The sequence below is a fragment of the Camelus ferus genome, chromosome 11 (assembly GCF_009834535.1).
Source record: "Camelus ferus isolate YT-003-E chromosome 11, BCGSAC_Cfer_1.0, whole genome shotgun sequence".
Classification (NCBI taxonomy): Eukaryota; Metazoa; Chordata; class Mammalia; order Artiodactyla; family Camelidae; genus Camelus; species Camelus ferus.
The window spans coordinates 37,837,034-37,861,565 of NC_045706.1; the positions used below are offsets into that span (position 1 = coordinate 37,837,034).

The 24,532-nt window shown below is 33.4% G+C and overlaps 1 long non-coding RNA gene across 4 annotated transcripts in view; it reads left to right on the forward strand.

The window, feature by feature from the left end:
- The window catches only part of LOC116667148, a 492,225-nt gene that overhangs the window by 405,797 nt on the left and 61,896 nt on the right, over window positions 1–24,532 (forward strand). For all 4 annotated transcript variants that reach the window (XR_004323925.1, XR_004323928.1, XR_004323926.1 and 1 more), the window contains one exon: window positions 23,112–23,288. This is a non-coding gene — a long non-coding RNA (uncharacterized LOC116667148). The remainder of the gene's footprint in view (window positions 1–23,111; window positions 23,289–24,532) is intronic.

The window sequence follows — 24,532 nt, forward strand, 5'->3', positions numbered from 1 at the left end:
TCTGTAGCCTATAAGACTTAGTCTATTTCTTGAGTGTAGCTTTCTAATTTGGGCAGAGTAGATCTGTGAATTGAATAAACATCCAGAAGAGCTGGGAAATGATGTTGGTGGAACAAGTGTTTCTGTCCTGCAGTGTCCAAAGTGAGAGGAATGTTCAAGGATGCCTTGAGCAATATCCAACTCAGTCTTAATGATGACACCTTAAATTATCCTTCCTAGCTCTAAAAATAGTTTCCCTTTAATTACTTTCCCAAAAGTATAAAGCACAAAGATATTGTCACTTTAAATGTAATTACATAAAGTTATTTTCAACACTTCTGTCAAGGCTTATTTAAATGCCTTTTCTCTATTCTTCATTAAATACCTTTGCCTATGGGTAACAGCATCATTGTGATGTTTATTTGAATAACTTTTGTTTGAGCTGATTAACACCCCTGATAACAACGCCGTGCTTGCATATGTGCACGCGCGCTTTTTCCTTGTTCAATCCTTTAATTTTTCAATAAGCTTATTCACAGCTTTTATATGTATTGAGATTAATGGTTTTTGAAAACATTATCAGTAGTATCTTTTTCTGTAATTAGTTTTCTTTTATTACTTTAGTTTATCCACTCATAACTCTTATATTTTAGTGCAAATAAACTAGGCAGTTAGGTCCAGAACTAGGTGGTTTACACTACTGTAAATGTTTTTCATATTTTGAATTTGCACTGATGCTTCATTTCTTATTTTTATTATTGTAGGATGGGTTCCTCTCATTAACCTATAGACCTTTAGGGCAATGTGTCTCTCTGCATTCCGTCATGGCTAGAAGCAAAGTCCTTTCCAGATTCTTTTTGAACATATATGAAGCAATAGAAAAATGTTTCTGACAGATTTTATGTTTGTTTCAAATTACCACACTAGGTAAAGTCTAATATCAGACTCTCACATGATCATATAATATCTAAATAGTTCTGTAACACCACCACAGGATGAAGTTTGTATATAACTAGGTCCTAACTTAATTCAAAGGTCAAGGGATGGTGTCATCACTTTCTAGGCTCTGAATCTACCAACCAACAGTTCCCCTTCTCCCCTCCACGCACATACAAACCATGAACATGACATGCTTAGTCATGGTCCTGTGGGCTTACCACCACTGCCACTCAATAGGTTGCATTAAAAACGAGTGAGAAGGATGGTTCTAGTGATAACATTGCAGGCATTTTGAGACCATAAGCTTTGGATTAAACTGCCTGCTGCCAACTAAATTGTGATCTTAACATTCCTAGGCTTCGGTTTCCAATTTGCAAAATAGGGATAATAGTTATCTACTTAATAGTGTGTCTGTGATGATTAAAATGGATATTAAATCTAAAAAGTTCAGTGTCAGGAAGTAAGAACTCAGTAGATCTTATGCATGGCTTTGTTGCTTTCCCTTTTAAAAATATAATTAAATTATATACGTTCCAATATAGTTTTGATTTCTTGTACTCTTTCATAAACCTGTATTCATAACTCATCACTGGAATGACACAATTACAAATGGCATGGGAAAATCTCTGATTTAGATAGTTAGATATTTCAAAGCTTATACCTACATGATAGCAGGCCACTTCATTTATTTAAAAGATACATCCTGAATCTTTCAAAATTAGCTGAGCTATTTGGAACTGAACTGAAGAAAAAATGATTTATCGAAATCTAAGTTTTATAGGTGTCCGATTATCAGTCTGTTTAGCTATTTGTTACAATTATTTAAACGATTGAATCAAATTTACAGTTTACAGTTTACAATTCCTAATAGACCAAGAGTCAAGCATCAGGAGTCCTGTTTTCAGATTTGATGCTAACTAGCTCTGTGACCTTGGGTGAATTGTTTATTCAATTAATTCTTCATTAGTAATGTGATAATTTTGCTAGATGTGCACTACCTTAAATGAATTGATGGGGCCAGGCAGTATCTATTATTTACATCAGAATAAATAATTCAAAAAATTCTGGATCAGATAAAATATTAACTTATCCAGTCCAAAAATACTGAATTGGAACACCTATAGAGCCATGTAGATAATTTAGATAAATAAAATATAACAATAGCTCAAGCAAGATGATAAAAGGCAATTAGTAATCAATGTTGTAAGTAGGAGAGAAGGCTTTTTCTGTACTTAAATGGAGACAAGGAAATCTGTCTAAAGTGGACAGTAGGCCCTTGCTTCTCATGTATTATTGCCATAAATAACACAGTCCAATTTTGCCAGATTTTCTGATGTTCGAATGCCAAGAGATATTCCAAGAGATGCAAGAAATTAAGATTTTTCACATGACATATTCTGAATTTTATATATGGGCAACACATATAAATTCATTTTTTTTAAGTAAGATTTTACTCAAACAAATAGAGCAGGAACTGTATTTATCCCAAGAACCACCAAATTGCCACCTGCTCAAATATAGCTTTCCATTTGCTACTTGAGTTCCTCCACAGCATCCTAAAGAAATGATCGTTAAGTTTGTGCCTATACAGTCAACTTGGTGTCTTGGTCAACTATCCCTATGTTTGGGCAGTTTTGATGGAAAGTTATTTTGTTGTATTGCTTTTACTAAAAATAAAAGTCTCAATAAGTCATATTTATATATCTTTTTCTTTCTCTTAAAACCATGATGTGAAATCTAATCTGCCTAATAATCTATCTGTTGAAGAAAATTATCCCATTTCTCTCTCACAATAGCACCTAAGTCCTTTCTTATTTTCATTATTTCAGGTAATACTGGAGTTCCTTCATGTTTCTGATTGAAACTGCTGAATTGATAGACTTTATCTGTATTCTTAGAAGTGTTCTGGACGGAACTAATTCCTATAGTTCAAATGTGATCCATCAGCACAGTGAGGGAAGCCTATCTTTTTACCATATCCTGTAGCAGATGAAAATCTCCTTGTTCATGGAATTACTTTTCTATTCAGATTAACTATTGCAACTATTATATTAACATTACTGTCCTTTTTGTTTTCTTCATACCTTATGCCGCTTGATTAAATAATGAGATATTGTTAGGCCCCTACATTCAGAAAAATTTGCCAGGACTTAGGCTCAAATAATGTATCTCCCCAAAGTTGGAAAGTTGTTTTGTCATTGTTTATGTTTTGCGATGTTTCATGTGTTTCATTAGTAGTTTTGGTCATAGTTTCAGACACTTGTCTACAAGATTATTTTAAAAATCAAAAACATTTTTACAAAATTATTTTTTTAATTTTTCTTTAAAAATCAAAACAATTTATTGAAACTAGAAGAATCACACTGATTGAATTTGTTTTAGCTCATTGAAAGTTTGATGTAGTTCACATTTATCTTAAGAGGTAGCATAGAGTTTGTGAAATCTCAGTTGAGGAATTTGGGGTCATTTGAATACCATATCAAAGTCAAGTTCTCTTCATGCTCTAAATTGATTCCAGTTTATGTCTGAGAAAAGTGCTTGGTGATCAACTTGACAATAGCTAACTACATCATTGTTAGGTTCAGCAGTGGTCTCTTCCAAATGGATTTTTTATTTTATTATTATTTTATGTTTCCTCCTTATGTTCTGTATATTCTTCATTTGGGAGAAACAATTTATGCATCTCTAAGAACAATTCTATGTTCTATTTTACAGTCTACTAGTATGTCATTACTAAGAGGCTATATCACCCTGCCAAGGACAAAAGGACCCTTATTAATTGTAAGGTGGTGAGGTAATGTTACCCTGAGTGTGTCATATAATGTGGCATTTTGAGCCCACAGCAATGCATCATCCACATTTTCCCTACATATCTGTGTTAAGGGCCTAATGAGTTCATTCGGAGGCATGCAGTTTTAGCCACAACTTTGAGAGCTATTTATCACTATCTAACTTCACAAGGAAATGTTTTTACTCATATATTTCTGAGGGAAATAAGTGGCATGATGACTGTTCATTTGAGTGATTTGTAGTAGATTCACTTAAATCCTATTATGGTGGTAGGGGAGCCAATGAAATAAGGACACAGATTTGAGGCCTCCTCCCCAGTTTCCTGGGTGCTTGAGTTCGTAAGAGAATAAGGAGTGATAAACTTTCCCCTGCAATCCCCAAAAAGATTTGTGGTGGAAGTGTTCTTTTACAGTGAAAAGAACCCCAAAGTTCACTGGATCAATACCTCTACTCCCTAGCTGGTTACGTCTTCAGCTTCAGGAAATTTCCATTTGAACCAGTTCTGAAATCCAGTTCCTCAGCACCTCCATGTTTTCCTCATCACTCAGCATCCAAATATCTCAACTCATTGTCTTTCTATCACATCCTTCTTGCCAAATCACAGCTCTGAATGAATTTTGTTGTTCCTTTTCCCTACTCCTGTTCTGTCCTACCAATCATTTTGAAGAGAAAATTGCATGTTTTTGCTGACTGCCTTTATTCAAACGTATGGGGGAAACGAGGAGATATTGGTCAAAGGGCATGAACTTTTAGTTACAAGATCAGTAAGTTCTGGCAATCCAATGTATGTCATTTTTACTATATTTACTTAATTAATTTTTTTTTAGAGGAGGTACTGGGGATTGAACCTAGGACCTTGTGCATGCTAAGCATGCGCTCTAGCATTTTGAGCTATACCCTCCCTACTATATTTAATAATAATGTATTGTATACTTGAAATTGGCTGAGAGAGTAGATCCTAAGCATTCTCAGTGTACATACATACATACACACACACGTGATTTTTTACTCTTTATCTATAAAAGATATTTGTATTTATTACCATGTGATTTTTTTTTTTTTCTCATTCCTCTGGGAATGCTGGCTCTAGTCAAGTGTTAATCATTGCTCTCAAATCTCCAAACCACTGGCCCTTTTTCTAAAGCTTACCTCATTTCTCTTATTGTTACATTGATTCATTCTGAGCCAGAATCCCTGTTTATTCTCTTGAATAGAATAAAACATGCTTTAAAATTTGTAGCAATTCCTTGGTTTGCCTATGACTCTAGTATTACAATGAGGGGTTAATTTGTTCAACAACAGACTGAATCAGCTGAAAGGGCTTTATAGTTCCTCTGTAACTTCCGCATGCGCTGCAGGTGCACCACAGTTCCCTCCTGAGCTTTCACTTTCTAGTTACCTCCTTACTGTCCGTTTTGAATGCTGGGTTCTGGTACATTTGCTTTGTCTTATTGCCTATTATCGGCATCTGTCTCTCTGCCCAGTCCTTTAAATATGAGCTTCCTATCGGAAAAGCATCCGTTTGGGGGCAGTTGTTTGGTAAAGTGGAGTGCCAACAGAATGGATTCTAAAGGCATGGAGCCGTGACTTGTAAGCCCAGTTGAACTTGGGCAAGATGAATTCAGACAAGTTATTTAATGCCCCCCCCCATGTCTTAGTTTTCTTATTTGAAAAAATTGAAAGAAACTTAATATACTAAAATGTTTTATTAGTTTTCTACTTTAAATTAACAGTTTAAAATAACACAAACCTATTGTCTCTCAGTTTCCATTTTCAGAAGTGTGGGCAAAGGTTGATTGGGTTTTATATTCTAAGGCTCACCAGGCTGAAATCAAGAAGCCAACTAGGGCTGTAGTTTCACCTGAAGCTTGTAGTCCTCTTCCAAGATAACTGGTTTTAGCAGAATTCAGTTGTTTATGGTGTTTAAGACTGAGATCCTCACTCTTTTGCTTGCTTACGTTACTCATGCACCGGTCTTCACTCCTAAATGCCACCCACCATTCCCTCTACAACATGGCAGGTTTGCTCCTTCAAGGTCACCAAAATAATCTATCATGCTGTGACTTTCTCTGATCTCTTTTAATGGCTCATCTAATTGGTCTAGGTCCACCCTGGGCAGTCTTTTGATAAACTCAAAGTCAACTAACTGGGAATATTAAATATGTCTGCAAGATACTTCTGCTACATAAAGTAATGTAATCATGGAAGTAATGTTCCATTCAGTTTACAAGTCCTGCTCACCCTTAAGGGAGGGAATCATTCAGAGCATGGATACCAGGGGATGGGAATCTTTGGGGCCATCTTAAAATTCTGCCTTCTGAACAGATATTTAACTCATCAAATTACCAAGCAAGTTAAACTACAATGCATGAAAGTACTTGATAGTTTGTCTGGCTCACAGTAGATGTTTAATAAATTTTAACTCTTGCCATCATCATGGCATTATCGCCAGTTAATCTTCATGATTCCTGATTTTTTACAATATGATCTGTGGAAGAACAGTATCCATCCCATTTTTCCAAATTCAGAAAACTTATCCTAGCCTGATTTCTATATCCTAGGTCTTAGTAATCAAAAGACTAGAAAGCAGGTTACTGATTTTTGAATTCTATTATTTAGGTCTTGAAAGCATCTAACCTGTTTTATTAAAAATAGTAAATCTATACATGCTCTCAAGATTTGAGTAAAGCCAGATTTCTAATGTATGTTCTAATGAAACAACACACTGCTAGGCAATATAACTTTATGACATTAATTACTACTTGAGCAAATGAAGTGGAAATCTGCAAGAGGGGTTACAAACTGCCTGAAAGTGTGCAATTTTAGGTGAGGGAGAGTGAGGCAAGCTGGAAAATGGAAGAAGCAGGGAAGAGGCAGATAGAACTGATTTGCTAGTGATTACTCTGTTTGCTTCCTCTGTTTGTTTAGAGTATAATGGCTCCTTTGTTTTTACCCCAAAATTAGTGCATATCTAAGTGATTTGGTTCCTCGCTTCTATTTGTAGAAGTACATGAAAAGCTTCTAGATTTTGAGTGAAAACCACCTGTCTCTTGTTATTTACATCAGAGATGCAGTAGGTCACAACTGAATGCTTGGCAGGTCACCTTTTGGGCCCTCTGATGTGTTTTATTGATAAATTGTTACCTTCAAAACAACCACTGTTATTTTCATGCTCCAAACAGTGAGTATTGTGATCCAGAGAAGGGCTTATAGTGGCCTCATCAGTCACACTCTGTCCTTGAAAGTTTTCCAAGGGAAACTCCCGAAGAAGGAAAAAAAAACAAAAAAACGGTATCTATCACACAATATTTCATCCCATGCACCCAGTAACGTACACTTTTTATGGTTGGTAATATAAGTGACATGCTGAGCTTAAGCTAATGAATTTCTGTTTGAAACAACACAGCCACATTTTTTTCCTTTGTATTAAGTTCTGAGCAGGTGGTGTTTTCTAATCATTTATGTTCAGTTCATCTGCTGTCATGAGCAAGAGGGATCAGAGATGTGCGCTGTAGCTTGTGTGGTAAAATGATGATGAACAGAACAAGCTGGTGTATATACTTTGATCAAGGAAACATTTAATTTGGAATCCATGGCAACAGAAGTGTGTGAGGTGGAGCTAAGCCCCTTCCTCTGTCATGAAGAAATAATTCAACATCATCTAAAAATCCTCCACCTTGATCTTTGTTGCTATTGAGAAATGATGAATTAGAGCACAGAATCAGTAGCAGAAGTGGCAAGACATTTTCTCTGGTTAGTAGAAAAAGTTTTTCTACAGCAATTAGAAACTAAACTTTCAATACTGGGCTAAATGTTTGTCTTCTGTGCTCTCAAAGCATAACTTTTTAACCATTATCGTAACCTTTATTTTCCCAGTATTAATGATCTCTTCAACTATTTATCTCCCTCATAGACTAAATCTTTGAAGGCCATGTTACTTCCACTTTGTTTCTCAATTACCTTGTCCAATATCTGAGAGCAGTTAGGTAGTTAACATATATGTGTTTTTTAATAGAATATACTCAAACACAAAAACTGCCCTGTCACATTTCACAGAGGAATTTGAAAGCTACCAAATCCTTAGACTATAATATGCTCAGTCATTTCAGTAACTTTTACTGACTGACTTTATGTTGACTAGGCCAATAATTTGTAAGATGCTCTATTACAACTCTAATTTTATGTACATTAAATTAGTGAATAGAGCTGATATTCTTTTCTTGGAACAGATTTTACAAGTAAAAATTTCACTCTTCTCTAGGGCTGAACTGATAGATAAATAAAACCAATTTCCTCTTTGGGAGTAGAGCCACTTTCCCCTCCAGTGCTCTTATAAATACTTTTGGGACAAGATTCAGGGCTAAATTTGAGATTTGATACACAATTATATCAAATTGGAATGAGACTAGGAAAATTAGGTTTCAACTGGAAAGCCATTCAGGATGCACCAGGGGGTAATTTATATAACAGCAGTTTCCTGTAATAAAATTAATGTTTACCAACAACCTGTGGGATACATCAAAACAATAAAAAAAGTTCATTGAGACCATGTTTTATTCATGTTAATTTTTGACCTACTGTCCATTTATTTGCCGAGTGGATAGAGAGAAAAGTAGACTTGGCCTGGAGGAAAACAAAGTCCTTCTTATAGCTATATAAGACACTAGTGCACAAGACACCATATAGTTAAGACAGATGTACTCTCTGTGGCTTTTTGCCTTACCTGCGAAATCAAACATGTAATAATAATCTTGCAAACTTCTTAAAGTTCAATGACTTGTTTGCATGGTTACTTTAAGAGAGCATTTAAGGGTGTTAATGTTAATGGAAACATTTAGGGATGTCATTTTCTAAAAAGTTGTAATATCTTTTAAAAAAAACTATGGATAAATTCTCTACCTGTTATTTTATAAGAGAAATCAGTTATCTACTCATGTATTCTTCATTCTCTGTTTTTAACTTCTGGAAACAGGAGTTTATGGGAGATTAAGAAAGAAAGAATTTCGATGACATGAAAATTTATTTTGTGAATATAAGTCGATGAAAAAAGAATGAATACATGTACACCACTCAGTGTGCATAAATACAGCTCAAAGGTGGAGAGGACCTGAAGTTAAAGAACCTCTAAGTCAAATGGAATCAGGAAGTTCTTCAGAACCAGGTATTTTTAAGGATCTCACAAGGGCAGAAGCACACGATGGGGGAAGACAGAAATCAAGGATAAAGGCATTATGAAAGGCAGGGATAGCATGATAAACGGGGGTCAGTGAGACACTGGCTGGCAGGAGCCCAAGGGCCACTTGAGGTGAAATGAGATTAATGAGCTGGAGCTGCTAAGGAGACCTTCACAGAGCCATGCACTGCCCATAGGAAAGATGCTTTACGTTCTTGGGCAGGTGAGTGAACTGCAAAAGGACCTTCTTTAAGATGATAATAGTAACAGCTAATATTTATGAAATGGTTACTTTCCAAGAAATCCATGTCTTAACTCACATCTCATGACAAACCTATGAAGCAGATGCAATTATTATTTCCATTTTATAGAAGAAAAATATATCAACACAGAGCAATTTCATAACTTCTCCAAAGACAGAGATATTAAATGATTCAGTGGGGATTCAAATCCAAACAGCCTGCCCTAACACCCTATAACAATCCCCATGCCATAGGCGCTGCTCAAGATAGTTATTCTGAAAGTCAGCATAAAATTGAGAAGAATGAGTCAAATCTCATTACAATGAAATCAACTTAAAGTTCAAGGCAATCCATTTCCCCCTCTGAAGGAGACAGCCTTTCAGGGGAGACAAAAGATCTTCTTTATCCCAAATATGCCACCATCTTCTCCACTAAATTGCTGCTGCTTTTTGTCATGGTGGAGAAATATTCACTCACTTTCAAGAGCTACTAAATTGAAAATAAAATATGGTTCAAGTCAACACAAGAAAAAATTCAGGGCTAGAAATTATTCTAAATATAGTAGCATCAATTCTCTCTCCAGACACAGACGTATGTAACCAGAAACTAGAAGTGTCAATGAAATATCGCTGAGAAAGGAGGATCTCCAGGAGAAAACCTGGACACAGACACAAAAGAGAACAAGAAGTTCAATGGAGAAAAGTTTTCTGAAAGGGGAAGTTTTGTTTTTTCATGCTCTGAAAGTATGAACTAAAAAATGATCAGAGGTCTGCCTTCATCCCTACTTTTAGGGAGAAAATGAAATTATTTAATTGCTTTCTCTGCCATGCAAAACATTTAATTTCAAAGGGATAAGCATATTACTTGCTTGGTATATTTAGTCATGAGTTTCTCCCTTTATGAATAGCAATAAAACTTTAAAATGCTATGTTCTTATTTTTATATTTAGAATTTTACTTTTCACTTTGATTTGAATGACTTTCAGAATAATCTAAGCCACTTGCTGTATTCCCTTTTATAATGTAGTTCCTTGATAAAGGTTCTATGTTCCTCTGCTTCTGAAACTTTATGACAGTTTTCTCAAATTCATTTTTTTTCCAGAATTCACACCATCCAGCCCCATAAGGCATGTTGGTATCTTGTAGGTCAAGGGGAATTGAATTGGCCCCAAATCATCTTTACAGTAAATCCTCCTACCCCCTACCCCCACCAAGAATAATGTCTGTCTGGAGAAGTTACTCCAACTATAAAAGGCAATGTTGTATTCATCTGGTACATTTAAAAATCACTATTTGTGCTTTATGCTTGTCTATATAACATAATAATGTGGCTTTAGGCCCTCTTAAAATATGATGTGACATTTATTTCAAGCTTAAGGGAGAATCCCAAAGATAACTTTTAAATGAAATCTTGTAGTGCAAGGAAACCTGTACTTACTGAATGTGAAAAGCCAAGTATAGGTTAACTAGTAAAGAAATTTGTATTCCTTGTGCAAATGAAGTGTTCCCACAACAGAGGAGAACACTGGAGAATTTAGAGGATACCTAGGAAGTGTCAGAAGACTAACAACATTATTAGCTCCACTTTGGAACTTGTATCACAGTGGTATCCAAAACTACTGGAGCTACATTGTTTAAAGATTCCTCTGGCTTTGATATTATTATGTTGGTGGAGGATTCTCAACTGTTACTATATTCTGACTTTTATCCATTACAGACACTGATCCAATCAGCTTTCCCCTGTGCTTTTTTAAGTCAGAGGCTACCATATGCCACTATTCCATGATGGGATTTTCCAGTTCTGAGGAAGTGATTCTCTGAATTTATCTAAACTTCTAGAGCTCCTTACCCTTCTTGAAACTTAAAAAGTAAAGAAATGTAGTCAATTTTGAACTCAGATCCATGTTAGAATATAACAAATCCCTGTTCAATTTAGTCAGAAGATTGTCTCCAAACTTCCTAGACATTTCTTAATAAGCTAATGGTTATTTCATGAGAATTTTCTCATTTGATGAGTTAGTGCCAAATAGCTAAGTCAGATTCTAAATAAAATCTCTAGGTCAAGAAGTCATTCCAGCCAGTTTTCAATTTATATGAATCATTCATCCATTTAATTCCCAAATTAGCAATTAACCATTCTTGTCAAAATATATTAATTCAGCTTTAACTTCTGCTTTTAAACTTAAAAACTGGAATGTTTATCCAAAGACTTCAATTCAGTCACAGTTTTAATCTAATGATTCAACTTTGCAACAGTCTGAACAAAGAAGACAGTATCAAGAAAATCATGAGAGGAGTATCAGATGTCATGCGTTCCCCACCCAGCCTTTAAACACATTGAAATGTGAAGTAATTCTTCAACTTAGACATCTAAGTGTTACATTTTGTTTGTATATTGATTAGTCCAGTGCCTAGCACAGAAAAAAAGTATTCAATAAACATTGCTGAACGGATGAATAAATGAATAAACGAATGACTGAAAAAGAAATCTAAGGTATCCACAAATCTGTATACCTCAAAGGTTTATAAATTTTAAATGAAAACATTTTATAATTTATTTAACTATTAACTTCTATAAATCCCAATTTCCTCATATGTAAAGTGAGGATAAAATAATACATGCTTCACAGTGCTCTTGCAATGGTAAGCACAAAATGATTTTTTATTTTTTATTTCATGTATCCATATATCTATTTTATTTTCTTAAGCTTCTAAGCATGCTAGGCACCACACTAGCTATTTTTAAATACTTCAGCATGTTGTAGTCACATAAGTCTTGTCCATACTCTTACAGCTGATAAGAAGAGTAGTTGGAATTCAAACTCAGGACTTCCATGCGTAGGATTCTCTCAATTATACCACATCACCATCCCAAAGAGTTCAGTTAACTGTATATCTTCTTTTACGGCTGCAAAATTCACATCCAGTAGCAATTTAGAAAGAAAGTATGACAGATTTGGAATGTATTCATTCATTCAACAAATATTGTATCTGACATAAACCATGTTGTTTTCATTAAAAATTTAGGCACAGTGAACCATACTTTTCAGTTAACTGTTTACTAGGAACACCCTAAAAGTCACATTCCAAGTTGCCACTCAAGGGCAAACATTAGAAGGAGGCTATTCCATGCATAGTGGTCCAGCCTGATAAGTTCATTTTTTTCCTGCACAATGGCCAATTATTCCTTTATAATTTGCAAATATGATTTCATTGTCTTCTGACTTCTATTATTGCTGTTTATGTCTGTTGTTACTGTCATTGATGCTGCTTTGAAAATATACTTTCTACTTCTATGTAAGATTTATCTCTAAGATTGATCATACTAACCTAGATTGATTTCCTCTTTCCTCTTTCTTGCTTTTTAAATGCAAGGCTTTAAATCTGTTGCTGGATATCGTCCATCAATTTTGGAAATTTTTTTTTAGCATATCTCTTTAAGTACATTTTCCTTGTAAAATGTTTCCTCTGTCTCTGAGATTCTAATTATTTGTATCTTTGATCTTTATGCCATATCTCATATGTCAGAAAATACCAAGGTAAAGAAACACCATTACCAACAACTCAGAAGCCCTCTGATGACCCTTTAAGTCACTACCAATATCTCAAGGGTAACCACTCTCCTGATATTTACTTTGGCTTAATTAAATAGCTTGTTTTAGATAATTCTTTTAAAGCACTTGTATGTTTAATGTTTGTATTAACAAACATTAAATTTCTTTATGCTAAATTATTGTCAAACTAGTCATATCAACAATAAAAATAATACTAATTTAATTCTCAACTTTTAGATGAATAAAATGAGGAGTAATCTCTCTACCCATATCCTGCCAGTTTATCTTTATATTCATCTCCTTCTGGAATGTGATCTGTATCTATGGGTTAAATAAAACAAATATTTATCAGAAAATTTGACTGAATATTCAGTGTTAAGCAATGCCACAAATTACTTCAAATTTGGTAATCCATGCACTGCTGATTCTGTCAGTTTTCTGCTTAAAGTCTTTTGACAACACCTCACTGCTTTTAGGCTAAAAATCAAACTTCTTTTACTATACTTACAAGACTAGTTTATGCTTCTCCCCTAAAGAATCCAGCCTCTTTTTCTATATTGAAAGTGAGTTCTCTCTGTTCCCATATCCTGCAGCCATGACTCAGGCTTATTAAAAGTCTTTAAATTCCTTTACCATGGTCTTGCACTTTACATCCAGATATTTGAATAGGTTGAGTGTTCTTTTCCATTTTGTTCATTTGCTAAAATATATTATTAAAGTGTTATAATTGAATTGTAATTTTAACCCTTAAAAAAGACCTTAATTCCACTATATGTGGGAATAAAATATTTGATCATTACTCATTCTTTTATATCTCTATTGATATCTATATTATAAGCATGATTGTATCATGTTAAACAATAAGGGAAAACTTTTAGTATTTAAAATAGCCATTTCATTATTAGTGAGACATTTATAATCATAGAGCAAATTCTGTTTAATCAATGAATTCTTAAAGCACTTCATCAAATAAGCATATAGCCTAGAATAGTATTTAAAAGATTTAAAAACTATAAATAACTTAATTGTTTTTTAATTTAGCCTAATAACTTTTTAATTTAACCTTTTCTATGATTGTCTTTGATCTATCAAGATTGAAAAAAACATACTGGGGGAGTCCATTGAATTTTTTCTCAATTTATATGGTCTGTGAGTCTCTGATTACTACCTTAACTTAGTTTTTTCCCTAAGTTTTATAAAAATGGTGTAATAATAATAATGAGCTGTTATCTCATTTCATCAACAAAAATCTGGCCTCACTGTACTTCCTGAAAACAATAGGTGGTATTTTTTTTAGCAATAACTGGGATGTTTTTCCTCATACACTTCAAACATGAACTGTAATCTCATAATTTTCTTGTTTTGATAGTGCAGCATCACAACAAATTAGAGATAATCATTCACCAGCATGAAGTGAGCTATTTGCCTCTTATGAAAGAGATTTGTCTCTTGAATACATGTAGAATTATTCTTTCTGGGATGCAAGTTTGAAGACATTTCCCCTACAGAATGGAATTTCAACATTTGAAGTTGGTAATGGAAATTGGAACTATCAAGTGTTTATACTTTTTGTAAAAATTGGAATTAACTAGTGATGCTAATGTGATTTAAACATATTTATTCTCACATGGCCATAAATCTCTGCATGATTAGCCTATTTAATCAATAGAAGCTGCAGTTTCACTAGAATGTGTTGAATTCATTCTTTGTGATTATTATAATTTGGTACAAATGTAATGAAAGAAAACAGGCATATTTCAAAACCAAACTACGTCAATGTATCTTCTCAGTTCTCACAGTCTTTTATTTTATTTCCATAAAAATACATTAACGTATTATTGTAAATGTTGGCTGGCTCTTCCATTCAAAAACAAATTCTGCATCGTATTTGCACTGGAATCAATAAGATCTCTCACAGATTCCGTGATAAGAAGGAAGAATGAATGGAAGAAGCAGTAGGATACAGTGTAAACAGTAATGACTCCTCTCATTCTCACCCCTTTTTCTCTTTTTCTGAGACATCATTATAGGATGACTTCTGTTAACTTGTAATGGGTGTGGGAAAGCTGAAGAGAAGTAGAACTGTAATGAGAAATTACAAAATAAATTGAAATTCTATTTCTTAAACATAAGTTTATTTGGAATAAATGATTCTGTTAATGTACATATCTGTGCATGTATATGTGTATTCTATATGCATCTGTGTATGCATTTAAGACGTGTAACATGCCTTATTTTTCATCTTTCCTGTTCCCCTCCCTATGCAGAATTTAAGCAGCCTTCTTGCATTCTCTTGCTTTCAGTCCCTGGCAAATTCTTGATTATGCTCAAGTTCTAGCATAAATTTCATTTCCTCTGTCAAAAGTTTTGCCCCTAATTCTATCAGAAATGTTGTTACCTCTTTACATTCATAGCACTTTTAATTTATTATTATTCATTCATCCATCCATTATCACTATATTATTGAATATTTTCTAAGGTAGGCACTGGTCAGAGCAGATATAGCATGGGTGAGACTGAGTGTCGTTTCTAACAAAGCTTAGATTCTATTGAGAATATAGTCATGAAAAACATTATATACATAGTGACAATAATATCACATGGATTTATGTGATCACCTATCTTCTTTAGATTGTGAGCTTTTAAAAAAGATTCTCTATTTTATTGAAAGTTGTATTTTCTTTTTTGTATTAATATCTAGCAAAGTTATGTAAATAGTTATTGCTCAGTAATCATTTGTGGAAATTTATTGACAAAGGCTGTCTATTTATTTATTTATCTATAGAAATGCATGTGTTCATATGACAGAATTGTAAATGCCAATTAGTAAGAATGCATTTCCATGTAAGTATAACTGAAATTACATTTACTTGTGGTTTTGGATAACTGACTGCCTACAGGTCATGATGCTGACCTGGGAAGGACCTTTATTCATCCAGAACTTACCCACAACACTTAGGACAGTTGGAATCTGTTTATGAAAAAGATCAAATGCTTTCACAAAAAGTAAAATGAAAAATGCAAGCTCTTATTACAGTGTGAATTTGACATAATAACCTTAAAATGTGACATCAGCTTTTTCCTTGAGTACCATTAATAGTGAGAAGAATGGAGAAAAACTCTAAACAAGCAAACAAAATAACTTCACAATTTCCTTGAAGTTAGTCTTTCAATTAAATAAATAGTAAGTATTATATGCCAGTTATTTCAGTAAGCATAAGGATAGTTACAAGTGTGAAGAAAGCTTTGAATTCATATTTTTTTCAGTGTAATATATTGGGGTTACTTGTGGCTCTGCGTAAGATAAATACCAGGTCTCTATAATACATAACCCCAGAAGTATATCCTTGGTGAGAAAAATAAGATATATAGCATTATTAAACAATTTTTTTGTTAGTTTGTCATGCATACATAATCCAGAATAATGTAAAAAAAGGCTTAACTTGTACATCATATTTTCCAACTCATAGATACAGAGAATCCAGGGTATATGAGAATGACTCTCAAGCTATTCTGTTTACCTCCAGACTCTTTAGTTTTAGCGATTTTTTAAGACAGATTTTAGCAAGGTACTTGGTCAATTTTGCTTTGTATATTTTTTGCCTATCTCTGTATTCACCTCTCCTCTTTTTTAAGTAGTTTTCCGAAACTGTTTTTAATGGAGGTTTGGGACCTTGTATGTTTTTTATTGTTATGTCCTCCTGTTTAAATGGCAATTTGCCTGAATATCAAATTCTAGGAGCTAAAATTTTCTTCAGTGTGTTGAAAATTCTTTCAGCCTTATCTACCTCTGAACTTTTCAATTGCATCTAATAATTTAAACTTCACTAATCATTTAGTATTATGAGGGGAGACAGTCCAAGAGGACAGTCACTTTTCAGGGGATCACAGAAATGAAATTTGGGTCTTTTGACAAAGCTAATCTGATGCTGAATTAACCATTCATTGAACTGCCTTATTTATAGACTCTGTGTGTGTGTGTATGTGTGTGTGTGTGTGAAATAATAAACCCAAAATGAGAGAGAGAATACAATTTTTCTCCATTGTCATTTTCATCCAGTTTTGCTTTTGAAAAATATTATTCTTATTTCTTTGTATGTGATTTCTTTTTCTCTCTGTAAATACTTAGAATATGTTCTTTTTCCTAATCTGTGATTTTGTTTTAAAAACTTATCTTTATTGTTTTAGTAACTATTTCCTGCTATTTAATTTCTCTGTCTTTCCAAGGTCCTTTTGTTCTAGGTGTTAGCAGTTTTACTTTTAACTGCCCTATTTCTTAGCTTTTCATTTTCATTTCCTATGCTTTTGCTCTTCTTCCATCTGGGAAATGTCTTTAACCTGATCTTCTAATTTACTCAACAACTTTCCATCAACTATATCCATTGTTCTGCTTTCTTCAACTATTGTGTCTTATATTTTAATTCAGCTACTGTATATTTCATACCTAATATTTCTGCTTGATTATTTTTTGTTTTCTTATTCTTTTTTATACTGCTTATCTCATTGATTTTAGTATATTTATTAGAGTAATTTTAAACTCCTGCTTTGTTTGTTTCTAATATTTTAACTCCTGTTATAAAATACAAGTATGAGTATTTATTTTGAAAGGGCTGTAAGTCTTAGTACTTTGGTCTGTGAGCTCACTGGGAGTGTTAGTACGCAGTCTGGCAGTGCATGTTGGGGGAAGGCCCAAGGTTACGAGGGGTAACAAGTGGAGGGCGTTAGTGCTACAGAACCCTAGTCAATAATCACTTTTCATTCAAAAAATGCTGACTCTTCAAAAACATGAAGAAACATAACTGTTTCTCACATAGAACTTTCTTCAACTTTATTCCCATGTGTGTTAATTTGCAGGGATTGCCATGATAAAATACCACCGACTGGGTACTTTAAACAAAATGATAAAATTTTTTTCTCATATTCTGGAGTCTAGAAGTCTAAGATCAAAGGGTCATTGGCAGGTTTGGTTCCTCCTGAGGCCTCTCTCCTAGGATTGCAGACCATCAACATGGCCTTCTGGCCCTGTCCTCATGTGGTCTTTTCTCTCTGCTCACACGTCCACGGCGTCTTTCTGTGTGTCTTAATATCTTCTTATAAGTAGATCAGTCAGATTGAATTAGCATTCACCTTCATATTCAAGTTGGTGGTCATTGGCGCAAGTGTAGGCAATTTATCTGTGGAATTTGGACCTTAACCAAGGCATATTAGGGAGAAAGACATTTGAAGTTGAATTATTGAATTGCAGTGGCATGAGAGTAAGTAGGAGGGCTCCTTATCTTGTGAAGAAAGTCTCTTTAGTGGGAAAGAATGAATTTAGGAATGTAGAGCTCAGAGATAGAGAGAGAGTTGAAGAAAGTATTTGTCTCTCTGTAAGGGAGAGGGAACATTCATTCTGAACATTTCCACCTCAGACCTCTCGGTACATGTCAACGAAATCCTTCTGTTCTTAAAATACTTGGGCTGGGTTTCTGTCTCTTAAAAAGAAAGAGCCATAACCAATATATTATATACAATTATTTCATTATTATTATGGCAAATGCTATAAAGAAAAGTACAGCTTTTATGAGAGCATTCTAAATTAAAGGAAACATAATGAAGGGGGAGGAGTTCAGGGAAACAATGACATCTAAGCTTGACCCCCCAAAAGTTAAACTGGGCCCATATTTGTGATGTTAGGGAAAAATATCTTCTCTCTGTATAAAATATATGCATATTATATAAAGTATGTATAATATATTGTATATGTTATATATTATACATTATATATTCCGCATAATATATGCATGCATATAGTCTCATAATCACAGAAAAAATGAATAGAATGGATGACAAGCTCTATTTCAGCAATAAATTATATATACTGAGGAATTTAGCTTGTTAACACCATTCTGAGTAGGGTAAAAAATTTTTTTTAAAATCAGGGATATTTATATTTTATTTATCTCAGGTACAAATAATGAAGGTAATAACTAGGAAGAAGATATGAAATGAATAATTACTGTCATTAAGTTATTAAAGCAAGAAGACATAACCTTGAAGGAGACTTTTAGACTCTGAGATAGTAACTAATTACTAATAACTAATTACTGATTGTTGCATGTAACTAATATGCAACACACTTCCTGAAAAAATTCAACTTTTCATGATTTGGAGATAGATTTTGATACTCAAACTAGGTAGAAATACAGAAATCAGATTAAAATTGAAATGATAAGGTAAACCAAAGGTAAAACAGGAAGGAAATAGCTGAACAATGAAATACAAAGAAAGGAGATAGTGAGAAGTTACTGCTGATACTGTCGATATTGTTTATTTTCTTCTCTTCTCAGCACCCTCCTTCCCTTTCTCTTTTTTTCTCTTCTTTCCTTCCTCCCTTTCACTTTGACAATGGCAATTTTTTAGAAAAGACTTGGCGAAAGTTCTGTGTTCAGTCTTAATCATTTTCTTAAAGTTATTCAAGCCTGTAGCTAGCAAGTCAGATTGGTAGATAAATTATTAATGTTTAATTTGTCAAATGATATACTTTTGCTTCTCTTTCCTTATATTTAGCATTTTTCACCTACTGCATTTGTGTTCTCAGAATGAAATAGTTTATGAAATTGAAAGTTGGCTTGTAACTGAACACTGTATTTATGATAATTTTAGTTGGAAAATATTACTTTCACAGATTATTTCATATAAAAATAAGCCTGAGAGTGTTTCCTAAAACTTCTAACCAATAAATGCTTATACCCATATGATTTAGTGTTCTAATTATTATAAATTAGGTGGTAATGTGCAGTTAGACAATTATGGTCATCAAGACCTCACTTGATGTCAACAACTCCATTGCCAAATAGTTGAGAGATCTTTCACGTTAGTAAAGTAACCGAACATCTAGTGAATGAACCAAAAAATAAAGTTATTATTTCAATAAAAACTTTAGCTAATGTGTGAGGGTGCTTTGAGGGAACAAAACTAATACTTCTAAACATATTTGTGATGAATAGAAAGTTGTATTGTAAGAGGGACTGAGAAAGGGGGAAAGATTTTTATTGTTTCCACATACACCTAAAAAACCAGTTGCTAGGGGCAGACTTCCCTTCAGTAGATTCATTGAATTTGTGTTGACCCCAGAGTAAGAGATTAGGGTAGACACTGATGAAGCAACTTCTTGAAAGATTTCATAGAATTAGAGTTCAAAAGGCATTAATCCAAGGATGAGATGACAAAGCAGGACACAAGCTTAGGGACAGAGTCATCCTACTGTAGCTCTGGCCTCCTCTTGGAGAACTGAGAGCATTGGGAGTATCAGGAGACAACACCACTGACCTGGATTTCGTTGTTCAATTCTGAAACACGATAAACAACGTCGGTTATAGTGAGACTGTCTTAAGCAGCGCTGCCTTAGGGATTTTACAAGATAGAAGTGAAGCTAGAAGAGGAAAACAAACCAAAACAAAGATGACACTGTGTGATAATGAAAAACTGAGATATATGAGGTATGCCTGGGGAACTGGGCACAATAATTGGAGCCTCTGGATGGAGAAAATCATGTTTGAAGGGCTGGAGTTTCCTGAAACCTCATTTGAATGTATAGGCCTATGGAGTCTGAGTACATTCTGGATAAATCTTCTTTTGATAGCTATTTATGGCACAAAAGCTATAAGAAAAGTGAAAGTAGAAGTCTTTACAACATTTAGCAAAGACAGAGTGCAAATTCCCTTGTAGATGCTGGAGCTATCAAATTCTACTTGCTGGCCAGTGAGGTTTCAAAGCATGGTTGCTTTCATCATGTGTTGGCTATAAACTGTGAATTAGTGAATCCAGGTGGAAAAATGCAGCATTTTGCAATAATAATTATTCTTACTACCATACATCTTTCCTGCACAGTAAAGAATTAAAGATTCAGCCAGATTTTAAATATGTATAATGTTTCTTTTATTAAGAACAAAATATATCTTGTATTTCTCTGCTTAAAAAAAAAAGTACACATAGTCATACCAAATAGTTAAAGGATGAAAGGAGACTGCAAATTTTTCTCTGTGTTTTGTTTTGTCTCACTAATTGATTGATGCAGTGAGTACATTTCTGAAGACATGCTCTAAGAAAATCTTCTCGTGTCTGTGCCAGAATGTTTATGGCAGTGCTAATTTTACTGCCTCCCCCTGTCCAAAAAATAAATAAAAAATTAAAAGAGGGGAAAAATCAGGAAACAGCTTCAGTATCCACAAGGCAGGGAAAGAAAAATAGAAATTATCTTGATACAACCATACTATGAATTACTACAGAGCTGACAAAAAAAAGTGTAAAGTATATAACTCTTTAATTTGAGGGTGTCTGTTATTTGATTCCAAAGTAAAAAGAAAATCCCAGAGATATATTAATTGTATGATGACACTGTGTAAATAAAGCCCATATATTTCCATATGTATTTTTAAGCTTGGAGAAGGATGTGGAATATAGAGCCCAGGCTAACATTGGTTACAGTGGAAAGAGACAGGCAGAAACGAACTTGCTACACCAAATGTAAAGCTTAATAGTTATTTCTAAAATTTTATTTTATTAATGAACTGTTTGTCTCTTTCTTGACAATTTGTAGGATTCATTGTTAGTTACAGATGTTTTGTCAATTGGGATTTTTAATTCTAAGCAATGCAAGCTGACTCAGGCAGAGTTGAGTAGAAACGAAGTTTATAAAGATACTGGGTAGTTCACTGGATTATTGGAAGTTGAAGATCTTCATTAGAAAAAAAAATGTCATATCATGATGTGTAATTGTTAGTAGTAAGTGAAGTGTAGCTGCTCATAGACTAGAACTAGCTGTTTTGTTTAATTTGCAAGGGTTTGGTCACAAATGTTAATTACTGAGATTTTCAATATGTACTGATTGTTGGAGTAGATCTGATTTTGTTCTTCATTATCACAAAGTCCTTGCTCTATGTAAAAATGTGTTTTTTCTATATTTTTTGGATCAGTTCCTCTCCACCAACAAAACCTGCTAAAATTTAATTGAAATTGCATTAGGGAGAATTTATATGTGTAATATCCTTAAGTTTTCCATTTCATTAATTTGGCATATCTCTCAATTTATTGCAAATATTCTTAATATATATATAATTATACATTTATATATAAATTATATATGTATAATTTATACATTTATACAATTATATATATATACACATTATATATATATAAAATTTATACATTTTCTCCATGATTATGCTTGTATATTTGGCTAAATTGATTCCTGGGTGTTTAAAAGTTTTTGTTGCTCTTGTGAAATGTAAATCTTTTCCGTTACATTTCTGAATGATGTTTGATGATGTTGAGGAATTTCCTTGATTTATTGATTTTGCATTTTTCAACATTGAAATTTCTTAACAGTTCTACTAGGTTTTGGGGTTTTGAGGATACTGTCTCATCTTAGAATAACTACACCATTATATCTCCCTTTCCAAATGATAAATCTTTTTAATTTTTTATTATTGTTTTGACCATCTCTTATGTAATATATTAAACAATAGTATAGATGGTGGATAGCCTTTTCTTGGTCTTCATCTCAAAGAAGCTGTTTCTAAATATTCTCCCCAGTGAAAATGATGTTTACTATAGTCTTTTATTAGCTAGTCTTCACATATTACGGAAGTTCTCTTAAATTCTTATTTTTCTAAAAGTTTTTTAAATAGTAAATAGGAAATTTTAGTCACTTATCTTTCTTAATTCATTACACTGAGTGAAAAATAGGTATGAAATTTTAGGCAGTGCTTTTCTGAATTTATTTCACTTATATTGTTTTACTTCTTTGGTCAAATAATAAGATGCATTATAAAAATAAACTTTCAGATACTAACCAGTCTTACATTTTGGGGATAAATAAGACTTAGTTGTCTATATATGTACATCTATACATATACCTGTAAATATATGTATTTAAAATGCACATTTGGAGTTGGCTAACCATGGTTTTAAGAGTTTGTCTCTATGTTTATAAATAAAATTAATCTGAAAATGTACTTATCCTTCTATGTTTGTCTAGTTTATTATCAAAGTTCTATTAACCTCAGGAAATATATTATTACAATTTCAATAGTCTCAGGTTTTTGGAGAATTTTTGCTCTCTGCTATTTCCAAGTTATGGCTTTACATGTATCCAGATGCTTTGCGAGTCATGCCAAGAATGTAATACTCAATAGGGAAGCTTGGTTCCTTATTTAATAGCCAATATGTAATTTTAACTTAGAACAGAGAATAAAAATCTCTCCAATAAGTGTAACACAGATTGTGGGAAAGAGAAGCACTTGTGCTCCAAAATCTGATAGAAATTTTAGGCTGCCCATTTCAAGGTTGTATATTTGAAATTTGCAAACCAATTGAAATAAGTATATTTAACTACGTAAGAAGCATTAAAAGGCTGCTGCATAGTACCTAAACAGTATCTCTTCCATTCCAGGCAAAAATTTAACTTCATCATCATCTTGCAATGATTAATCCATGGCGGTGTCATATGTGGACAAATGTGAGTATCAACATGAGATTCTGTGATACAGGGTCTTCTTACCAGCCAACTGCAATGACAGTAAGATGCAAGAGAAAGGAGTGAACATGCAAATTAATCACTGTGTATCAGGTAAGAGGATTGCTTATCTACTTTTATCGAAATAATTGGATCACTGAAAAGAAGTGTTTGGAGCTGCATTTTAAAGAATAGAAACTAAAATATAGCCTTCTTGCTCTTAATCATAGCAACTCTTCTCATATTGATATCTTGGAACCATTTTGTTCTAATTCCTTTGTTCACTAATAGCTAAGGAGGATTAAGATAAGCATTAGAACATAAGTAATGCTAGGACCTGGAAAGGCAAAAGTTATTAAACAACAAACCTGTTTAAATTGAGAATTTTAACTGTTTACCTGCTATTTGAGTACAAGGAGCCCCCCCCTCCTCTCTCTGTTTCTCTCTTTCTCTCCCTCCCTCTCTTTCAGAGAAATTTAATCTAGTGTTCAGAGAGTTCTTTGGATCCAAGTTACACTGCTAAGATCAATGTTAGAAAATGTTAAAGAAACAGATAAAAATGGACAGCGGAAGGTTTTTAGCATCAGCAATTTTATTGAACAAAAAAGATATTTTCAAAGGTAGTAATTCTCAAACTTTCATAATGGATCCAAACTATGTCTGGCAATTTTCTGGCAAACTAAGAAAAATCTCAAAGGATTCCCTGGATTTAGAAAATGTCAAAGCAATGAGAATTTAAATGAAATGGCCCAGTTATTTGCAATTAAATTATACAACAGTTATAATCTTAAGACTGTAAGCTCCAAAATGCTATTGAGTAGCTTTATGAATTATAGAAGATGAAAGGGGATAAAATACTACATAGGAGCTGAAACTGATTATTTTTTATCTTACTCCCTTTGTTAGACACAGACAGCATATGCTCGTTATAATATTTAATGAGTAATGCTGAGCTATCATAATCCCAGCTTCTATCTTTTCACAAAGCTATTTATCTTATTATAAATCTAAACTCTAGTTGTTCTACTGTGGTACTCAGGGTGAGAGAGTCTTGTGTATATTAATTGAAGCCTACAGTGGGAGGTTTAGCCTGTAAATTAAGAGATGTTACAAGGAAACCATAAGGAAAAGAGACTTTTCACTTCTATTAGCTTACTTTTGCACATTTTCGATGGTAACCTGATTTAGGAGGCAATGAATGTTATTTTAGAACTTTTTAAAACATACGTGATTGAAGATTCAAGGATTTCCTATCCCTTAAAATCTAAATATGCCATAAGCATGGCACAGAAAAAATAATATGGACTTTACATTCAAAGAATCTTGGTTTTCATCTTTTACCTCTTTTATTTTTCACT